At 44.3% G+C, this 10,210-nt stretch overlaps 1 long non-coding RNA gene across 1 annotated transcript in view; it reads left to right on the forward strand.

The window, feature by feature from the left end:
- LOC133378311 (uncharacterized) overlaps positions 1-9,902 on the forward strand; it is a 48,522-nt gene extending 38,620 nt beyond the window's left edge. The window contains exons 2-3 of the long non-coding RNA XR_009760947.1: positions 3,635-3,726; positions 9,241-9,902. This is a non-coding gene — a long non-coding RNA (uncharacterized LOC133378311). The remainder of the gene's footprint in view (positions 1-3,634; positions 3,727-9,240) is intronic.
- Positions 9,903-10,210: the final 308 nt, after the last annotated feature.

The raw sequence follows: 10,210 nt of genomic DNA on the forward strand, positions 1-10,210 counted from the left end.
TCAATGTAACATTAATTACATCAACCCTACCTTTCATTACATATTACTCATTTTCTTCTACTGTCCATCATTATTCTTCTGCAGTAAATAAAAATAACATGACACCATTGCATATTTGTTTCTACTACCCATCATCGTTTTTAGGTAAGCATTATCAGCATGATTAATAAACATTTCTTTTGACTAACTAGGCCTTATTGATCTTTAACTTCTCCCCCTCTGCTAACCCTCTTTTTCTTTTTAAGGCTTCTGGTTCATACCCAGAGCTTGGAAAAGTTACTTTTTGAACTACAACTCCCATCAGCCCCAGCCAGCATGGCCACTGGATTGGACTGATGGGAGTTGTAGTTCAAAAAAAGGTAACTTTTCCAAGCTCTGTACCAATATGAAGACAACAACTAATCTGATATCAAGAAAACCACAAGAACGTATAAGCCCCAGGGGGAAAACAATGCAGTAATTCTTTCCCATATTTACAAAATCCATAAAGAACCTCCGTGTTTTCGTGAATGGATCATTCTTTTCTTGGCCTTGGTCTATCAGCAAATGTTGTGTACTCTTCTCCAATAATGTGATTTGCCATACCATAGCTCTAATGTTACTCCCTTAAATTCTTCCTACTCTCATGCTATGACTTTCCTTGCTGTTTACAAAAGTTAAAGTTGTCTCACAAGTTTTCTTTTGCGCTTATTTCTTCACTTTCTTCACTCCACTTTACAAACAGCCTTTAACAGCCTTCTGTACAAAACTTCCTTGTACATATCTTTGAAAAGAATTGTACTGTGATATCAGAAGATCAGGACTAGGTTTCCTGTTGTAATCAAAAAAGTGAATTTCTAGTTCAAGATGTCTGGTACATGTTTCCAATTCAAGCATTTGCCACTCAAGGGGTGGGAATTACTGAACATCTGCTGTCAGAAATCCCATTCATGCACAAACAAAGTGACATGGAAGTTGTTTGCTCATAGCATAGTCCCACATTTCTGGGGGGTATCTATGAATATCATGACCATGTTGGGTAGGAGTTATCTCTTTGTGTCTTCTTCTTCTTAGATTTATATCCCACCCTTTCTTCCAGTAGGAGTCCAGGGCGGCAAACAAAAGCACTAAAAACACTATGCAATGGACTGCCTTCAAGTCGATTCCGACTTATGGCGACCCTATGAATAGGGTTTTCATGGTAAGCAGTATTCAGAGGGGGTTTACCATTGCCTTCCTCTGAGGCGGAGTCAGTGACTGGCCCAAGGTCACCCAGTGAGCTTCATGGCTGTGTGGGGATTTGAACCCTGGTCTCCCAGGTTGTAGTCCAACACCTTAACCACTACACCACACTGGCTCTCAACACATCATAAAAACAGACTTTAAAATATATTAAAACAAAACAACCAGTAAAAACATATTAAAACAAAACATCTTTAAAAACATTTTTAAAAAGCTTAAAAATGTCTATTTTTTTTTTTAAAAAAGGAGGCTTAAAAACATATTAAAAAGCAATTTCAGCACAGACATAGACTGGGATTAGATCTCTACTTAAAAGGTTTATTGTGTCCTAGAGATAAATTCTTAAGATATTCTATATCTCCCAATTTTTAGACCTGTCTAGTCATCAGGATGTATTGGGCTAGTTCTATGTGTATTCCCATTCTGTTCTTGGGACTCCACTTCCAAGAGTACCGGTACAGAACCAGTGACTTCCAAGGGGTTATCCACATCATTTGTGGAGCTTGCAAGACCAGATTCTAGATATGGAAGCAGGATGTACCTTTCCTGCTCCAGGCACTCATCCTGTAGATATTGTTAAAACTTATTATGAAATGATATACAATATTAAAATGCACAAATGCACAAAAATGCATCAATTGCAATATTTCAACTGATAAGTCTAAACACTAATTAGCCTTAGCACAGCATCATCTCAATGCAACTGTACTTAACGCAGCTGCTGTGTTTACTCCACTATTGGAAATACTTAAGCACTTCCAAAAGTTTAATAGCTCTTCCTTCTCAGAAGCATTTGCCCCCTGGACCAGGAGGGAAAACAACAGCGGGAAAGGTCTATTGCCCTCAGCTTGAGGGCTTCTCAGGGCATCTGGCTGGCCACTATGAGAAACAAAATGCTGGACTAGATAGGCCTTTGACCTAATCAAGTCAGGCTCTTCTAGGGACAGGTGAATCTGTCAATGTTGGTTTCTTTCCATTTCTCATTTTTCCAGTCTTAAGTTCACTTTTCCACATTTACACATTGTTTTTTTTAAATAGTCCTCATGAAAATTCATCAGCATTTTACTACTAATATACACATTTTTGTATGGAATACAATATTATATTATTGTATGTTATTTTCACTAATATATTAATTTTTATGCACACTTTACCATCATATCATTTTTTGCACTTGACTTGTCTGCATTGCAAAATTTGGAGAAGTGCAAAATTTGAAAGATGGCTGTTTTGGTTTGTGTATTGTTTTGAGAAAGTACGAATTAGGCAGGTTAATTTCTTCCCCATCCCTAGGCTCTTCTTATGTAGTAGTTTTGGGAGCAGAACATATAACAACGTCCAGTTCAGAAGGACGGAACATCTCCAAAGAAGATTGTTTGGAAAACCTTTCCCAAAGACTTAGGACCAATTGAAACATATTTGAAACATATTAGGCTGCAATCCAATGCACACTTACCTGGGTGTAAGTTCCATTGAATCCAATGGAGCTTACTTATGAGTAGACATGTATTGCATTGCAGCCTTAATGGCTGAAACAGATCTATAACCAGTTGTTCCATGGTATTCTTGCTCACTGTCTTATTTGTATTCTTGTTCATTGTCTTTTTATGTGTTTGTTCTTTGGAGCACATTACAAGTATATTTTCAGATTTGTGGGTCTTGTTGCTGATTGTGTTTGATATATAGGGATCCTTACTGCATATTGTACTGATATCCTATATATCTGGGAAGGACAGATATCAGGTTGTGCAACCTCCTTTATTTTTTTACTAGAATCTTAAGATGGACCAATTGGAACCAGGTGCAAAGAGATTAGAATAAAAGAATTCTGAGCCCAGGAATTTGTTGATACCTGAACTGAACTCACACTTGTTCCACACAAAAATCCATATCTGGTTAATCCTCACCCTGAGTTTTTTCATTTCAGCAGTATTTTTTTTGGGGGGAGGGGTAGTTATTTAGAGGCTGCCATTGTTAAATAATTCAAAATTGCAACTCTTGCTGATATACCTCAAATCACGTAGAGATGTACCAGTATTTATTTATTTATTTATTTATTATTAATTTGTATCCTGCCCTTCCTCCCAGCAGGAGGCGAGGGCGGCAAACAAAGCGCTAAAAACACTTTAAAAGATCATAGAAACAGATCTTAAAATACATTAAAACAAAACAGCATTAAAAACATTTTAAAAAACTTTTTAAAAGGATTAAAAACATTATTAAAAATATATTAAGCAATTCTAACACAGACACAGACTGGGATAGGTCTCAACCTAAAAGGCTTGTTGAAAGAGAAAAGTCTTCAAAAGGCGCCGAAAAGATAGCAGAGATAGCGCCTGCCTAATATTCAAAGGGAGGGAATTCAACAGGGTAGGTGCTGCCCCACTAAAGGTCTGTTTCCTATATTGTGCAGAACAAACCTCCTGATAAGATGGAGGATGGAGGATAAGATGGATGAGGAGGCCCTCACCTGCAGAGCACAGTGATCAACTGGGTATATAAGAGGTAAGACGGTCTTTCAGGTATCCTGGTCCCGAGCTGTATAGGACTTTGTACACCAAAACTAGAACCTTGAACTTGGTCTGGTAGCAAATGGGCAGCCAGTGCAATTCTTTCAGCAGGTGACATGCTGGCGATACCCTGCCCCAGTGAGCAGTCTCGTCACCGCATTTTGCACCAGCTGCAGCTTCCAGACCAACCTCAAGGGCAGCCCCACATAGAGCGCATTGCAGTAATCCAGCCTGGAGGTTACCAGTGCATGGACAACACTGGTCAGGCTATCCTGGTCTAAAAATGACAGCAGCTGTCTCACCACTGAAGCTGGTAAAAGGCACTCCTAGGCACTGAGGTCACCTGGGCTTCTAGCAACAAAGATGGATCCAGGAGCACCCCCAGGATACGGACCTGCTCTTTCAGAGGGAATACGACCCCATCCAAAGCAGGCAACTGACAAATTACCCGAACTCGGGAACCACCAACCCACTGTGCCTCCGTCTTGCTAGGATTCAGACTCAGTTTATTGGCCCTGATCCAGCCCACCACTGAGTCCAGGCAGCGGTCAAGGGCTTGGACGGCCTCTCCCAATTCAGATGTTACAGATAAACAGAGCTGGGTATCTTCTCCCCACCTCTCACCTAGGGAAGAGCACTAAAGTGCATTGACGTACCCTCTTCCTGTTCTGCCTCAAGCAGAATCAAAGTTAGTTAGTCTGCAACTGAAGGCCGCTTTACACCGGGGGAGGGGATGTAGTGAAGAGAAGCATCCCTCAGCTCACTTCTGCCAGGTCAGCTGGCCTTTCATTGGTGCAGACCTCTCGTTTCATCTGTTGAGCATACAGGCAGGCAGATGGTCTGCTACTGGTATCCCCATCGGAGGAGCCTGGAAAAAAGCTCCAAAACAGGACATTTCAAGAGTGGGGAGCTGGTGGAGCTGGGCCGGGCTTCACTAGATCCTGAGCTGGTCTCACAACTGGTGGCAGCCAGCATCAGGCCTGATCTGCCTTCCCACACACACACATTCCACTGCTGTTGCCATGAGCAGCCAGGCTGCAGCTCTGGTGGTGGTTCCACTGGTTCACAGATCACCAGCAGTGGGGAATTAGGATTGTTCTGCTAGTTAGTTATGTAAAACATTTTCATCCCACTCTTCAGTCGAAAAAGACTCCTAGTCTACTGGGAGGTCTCCTGTAGCACTTTCACAGCACCGATCTGTTGGCTACAATGATGAACCACCTAGAACACATCTAGGGAGCACTTCTAAACCACCAGTAGCTGGCGGTGCTTACGTCATTAAGTTTTATTGGGGGAGTTCCACTTTCAAGGCTGGCGCTACCATTAGCCAAGGTGAGATCCTGGTCTTAAGACAGTGAATCAGGAAGAGTGGCAGATGGATGTTCTCCAGCCTCCCACAAGGTGGCTCACCAGTGTTTCATTGTCTCACCTGCTGCTACTAGAGTACCAACTTGTCCCCCATGCTGTTTAACATCTATATGAAGCCCTTGGGAGCAGTCATCAGGAGCTTTGGGGCAAGGTGTCAGCAGTATGCTGATGATACCCAGCTCTGTCTCACCACCGAAGCTGGTAAAAGGCACTCCTAGCCACTGAGGTCACCTGGGCCTCTAGCAACAAAGATGGATCCAGGAGCACTCCCAGGCTACGGACCTGCTCTTTCAGAGGAAATACGACCCCATCCAAAGCAGGCAACTGACAAATTACCCAAACTTTTGAACCACCAACCCACTGTGCCTCCGTCTTTCTAGGATTCAGACTCAGTTTATTGGCCCTGATCCAGCCCACCACTGAGTCCAGGCAGCGGTCAAGGGCTTGGACGGCCTCTCCCAATTCAGATGTTACAGATAAATAGAGCTGGGTATCATCAGCATACTGCTGACACCTCGCCCCAAAGCTCCTGATGACTGCTCCCAAGGGCTTCATATAGATGTTAAACAGCATGGGGGACAAGATGGTACTCTGAGGCACCCCACAGCACGGCTGCCAGGGGACTGGAAGACAGTCACCCAATGCTATTCTCTGAGAGTGAACTTGGAGATAGGATCGGAACCACTGTAAAACAGTGCCTCCAATACCCATCTCACCAAGTCAGCCCAGAAGGATACCATGGTCAATGGTATCAAAAGCTGCTGAGAGATCAAGTAAGAATAACAGGGTTGTACTCCCCCTGTCCTTCTCCCGATAAAGGTCATCCATCAGGGCGACCAAGGCCGATTCAGTCCCATAATCAGGCCTGAACCCAGACTGGGATGGGTCAAGATAATCTGTTTCATCCAAGAGTACTTGCAGTTGCTGCGCCACAACCCTCTCAATCACCTTCCCTAAGAAGGGGGTATTTGGAACCGGTCGGTAGTTGTCACAAACCAATGGGTCCAGGGTGGGCTTTTTCAGGAGGGGTTGGACCACCGCCTCTTTCAAGGTGCCTGGAACCACTCCCTCCCGCAATGATGCGTTGACCACACCCTGGATCCACTCGGTCAAACCCTCTCGGCAAGCTTTAATAAGCCAAGGGGGGCAAGGTTCGAGAGGACACATTGCTGGCCACATCATCGCAAGCACCTTGTGTAAGTCATCAGGCCACATTAACTGAAACCGTTCCCAAGAAATTGCAGCAGACGTTGCACTGGACACCTCATTGGGGACTACAGTGGATGTGGATGGGGCATCAAGACTGCTACGGAGGCAAACAACTTTACCTTCAAAGTGCCATGCAAACGATTCACAGTGGGCCTCCAAAGGGTCTAAGACTCCATTTCCTGGAGTTGCTGTCAACAGACCCCTGACAATATGGAAAAGCTCCACTGGAGGGCTACTTGAGGATGCAATGGAGACAGAGAAGTGGGCTGCCTTTGCCACCCTCACCGCCACACAGTAGGCATGGTTATGATGTTTTCTCATGCCTGATCAGCCTCACAGGACATTTTCGCCACTTGCGCTCTAGCCGTCGTCCAGCCTGTTTCATTGCCCTTAGCTCACTGGTGTACCAAGGTGCAAGCTGGGCTCCACAGTGCCGAAGAGGGCACTTGGGGGCAATTGTGTTGAGAGCCTGATGCACCTTGCTGTTCCACAGCGTGACAAGGGCTTCAACAGGGTCACCTGATCTATCTACTGGAAACTCCCCCAGGGCATTTGGGAATCCAGTGGATTACATTAGACTCCAGGGGTGGACCATCTCAATCTGTCCACCACCCCTGCAGGGAAGGATCAGAGCCATAAGTCTAAACATCACCAGGACGTGATCTGACCATGACAATGGGGTGACATCCACCCCCCTATCTCCATACCACCCCTTCCTCCATCTGGAGCAAAAAACAAGTCAAGGGTGTGCCCTGCCCTATGTGTTGGGCCAATAACAACTTGAGACAGCCCCATGGTCGTCATGGAGACCCAAGCTGGAACACTAGAGGCAGCCTCAGCGTGGACATTGAAATCACCCAGCACTATCGTTCTGGACTCCTCCAACGCCACAGCCAAGATGACCTCCACCAGCTCAGTCAGAGAAGCTGCCGGGCAGCAGGGGGGATGGTACACCAGCAGCAACCCTAGTTTACTGTCTCCTCGGCCCAACACCAGGCGCAGGCCCTCATAGCCAGCTCCAAGACAGAGTGGTTTCTTGGTGACAGAGATGGAAATTCTGTAGACCACAGCAACTCTTCCCCCCCGTCCCTGTAGCCTGTGTTGGTGCTGCATCGAGTATCCAGGTGGGCAAAGTTGGGTCAGATCAACTCCTCCAAGCTTACCCACCCAGGTCTCGGTAATGCACACCAAATTGGCACTTTCATCCACAATCAAGTCATGGATGAAAGTGGTCTTATTATATACCGATCTGGCGTTAAACAGCAACACACACAGGCCAGTGGGCACAGCAGATGAGCAACATGGAACCCATCCATGAGAGGAGTGACAGCAAGGAACAAGGTACAGGTAGCCTTGCCTTCGCCTTCTATGGTAATTCAGCACATCCCCATGGCTATACTTCCCTCTGCCCGTAATAACTGAAATTGGGGTGGCATCACCTATGTTCCTTTGTACTAAGACTCCTCCTAAACACCTAATATGGGCCCAACACGAGCCCACCAACAAAGCCTGCTGGAGCGAATTATCCCAGCAGGCCTCTGCGAGGATTGGGAACAGTCAAACCCATTCAAACCTTTTCACACAGGGCCCATCTACTCCCCCTTCTGTCTCACACACAGGGAGGGCCAGCCTTCTGCCAGTTACAGACTGTCACTCTGAAGGCAGCTGGTGACTTTCTCCTATCATTCAGTTCACTGCACGGGTTCCTATCCTGTGCAGGAACTACACATGCACCACACGCCCTCCCCACCACCAGTCTCCTCTAGACTGGTTTAACAGAGAACACATTAAAAACCAAGAAAAACAGAAGAGGGGTAGTGCCCTCACCCTCAGGACTTCCTAAGGGACTGCCCAAGGGCACCTGGGCTTTTATGCCTCCTGGCCCAGCCAGCAGCTGTTGCAAGAGGCTGCGCGATTAACTGCAGCCTCTCTCTGGAGCAAGGGCCAGGCAGGGGGTCCCAGTCCTTGCAGCACTTACCAGGGACTTCAGCTGTCTGGACAGACAGCAGCCCAAAGGAGCTGGTAGTAAGCACCCAGATGCCAGATACTCACTCCCAGGGCAGGTCTTCTTCAGTCCCCTAGTGCTGCAGCTGTTCCACTGATCTATCTTCTGCCCACCCCTGCGTTATCCTGCATTGTTTATATTGAATGAAATGTCAACTTCATACAACACTCCAGCATTTATTTTAGCAATTTTAATTTATGGTACATTGTCTTTTTAAATATTGTGCAACTAAGCATCTTGCTGCTATCAACATATGAAAAATTAATTTAGCTTCTTGTTGGTGCCAAACCCTTTTGAGTACTTTACCAATTTTAATTTTACCAATGATCTGGTTCCAAAATACTTGAATATCTGGACAGAGTAACACCATATATATAACGTATATGTAACGTTACATAGCCTGAAAGTTGAATTAACACGTGGATATTTTTTAAAACCTCCAAGGTATTAAGTAACCAATTAGCTAGGGGTTGGTATTGACCTGTGACAGGGCTTTTAAGCTCCTTGTTTGTGGAATGTTCTTCCTGGTGAGGTGTATCTGTCTGCCTCCCTCATTATTGACTTTCAGGAGGAATTTAAAAACATTCTTCTTTACCCAGGTATTTGATGGATAAAAGACACTGTTCCTGACAAACATTGATCAATATTCTGGTCATATCAGTTAATAATAATAATTTACTCCCATGCCTGTCCTCCTGAGAACAATTGAGTATTGCCAAGTGGGCAACAAATACCAAAGAAGAAAAAGAATGACCAGCGGCCTACAGTAAATGAAGTTGCTGCTCACTTCACAGTTTTGTGGTATTAGCCTGTATTTAACTGCCCATCGCTTCTTCTGGCCAGAGTATTCCTGCATTTGCACTGCTTATTCTTCTGTTATCACAGTAAACTGCACTTCCTCTACCCTGTACCTATTTCTATAAACAGTGATTGGAGACTGCAGAAGACACTTCTAAGGCCACACTGACCCTTCCAAGCAGATATATATCCAGGATGACTGTGGCCTCCAGACTCACAGGGCAGCGAAAAGCTCTGTGGGGAAGAAAAGAAAGAAAAGCCAAATAACATAATGGAGAAAGTGAAGGCTACAGTTCCATGACTGAACCAACTTGGACCATTTCACTGGAGTATTACTATCATAAGAGAACAAGATTCAGAGAAATAGGGTTGTATTGGGAATATCTATTGCAAAAGCAGAAGGATGTGGGAACCATATTCCTTTATTTGGTAGCCAATCCCATTTTCAGGTGAGTAACAGTAACTGAAAACACATACACACACATTTTCAAATATATATATAAATGGATTATGAAACACCCTGTACCCCGACATTATGCTTCTTTTCCACTTGTTTTTAAATTCTGTTGATTGTATCAGCATTTTTTGATAAATATTTTACACTCTTTTATGTAAACCGCTTAAGAGATTTTTATTCTTGATTAAGTGGCCTATGAATTTTGTTAAATAAATAAATATATTCCTAATTGTGTAGATAAGTCCTCATAATGCATCCTGCTGTGGTATCTGTAAATTGCCTGTTTTGATTTTGTGTTTTAGATCTTTGTATTATGCCATCAAAGATAGATCTATACAGCATAAAGATCTTTAGACAGAGATGATGTCTCCAACCCTGCCTCCTTTCTACCCATGTCTGTGCTTTGTTTCTTGCATCTGCTGATAGCCACTGCCAGTATGATTCAAAAGTGCTGAGTCATTACAAACTTCTCTGCTGACGTTGGACAGGTTGTGTAGTTGTGCTGGCACAACTGTCCATCTGCCATATTCAACATGAGTGTACTATCTCTTAGAGGATTATATAATCATGAATCAAACATAAGGGTTATGTAATACTTTTAGGCACCATCTGTACTAGATCATGCCACTTTAAACAGTCATG

Source organism: Rhineura floridana, chromosome 2 (assembly GCF_030035675.1).
Source record: "Rhineura floridana isolate rRhiFlo1 chromosome 2, rRhiFlo1.hap2, whole genome shotgun sequence".
In the NCBI taxonomy this organism is placed as follows: Eukaryota; Metazoa; Chordata; class Lepidosauria; order Squamata; family Rhineuridae; genus Rhineura; species Rhineura floridana.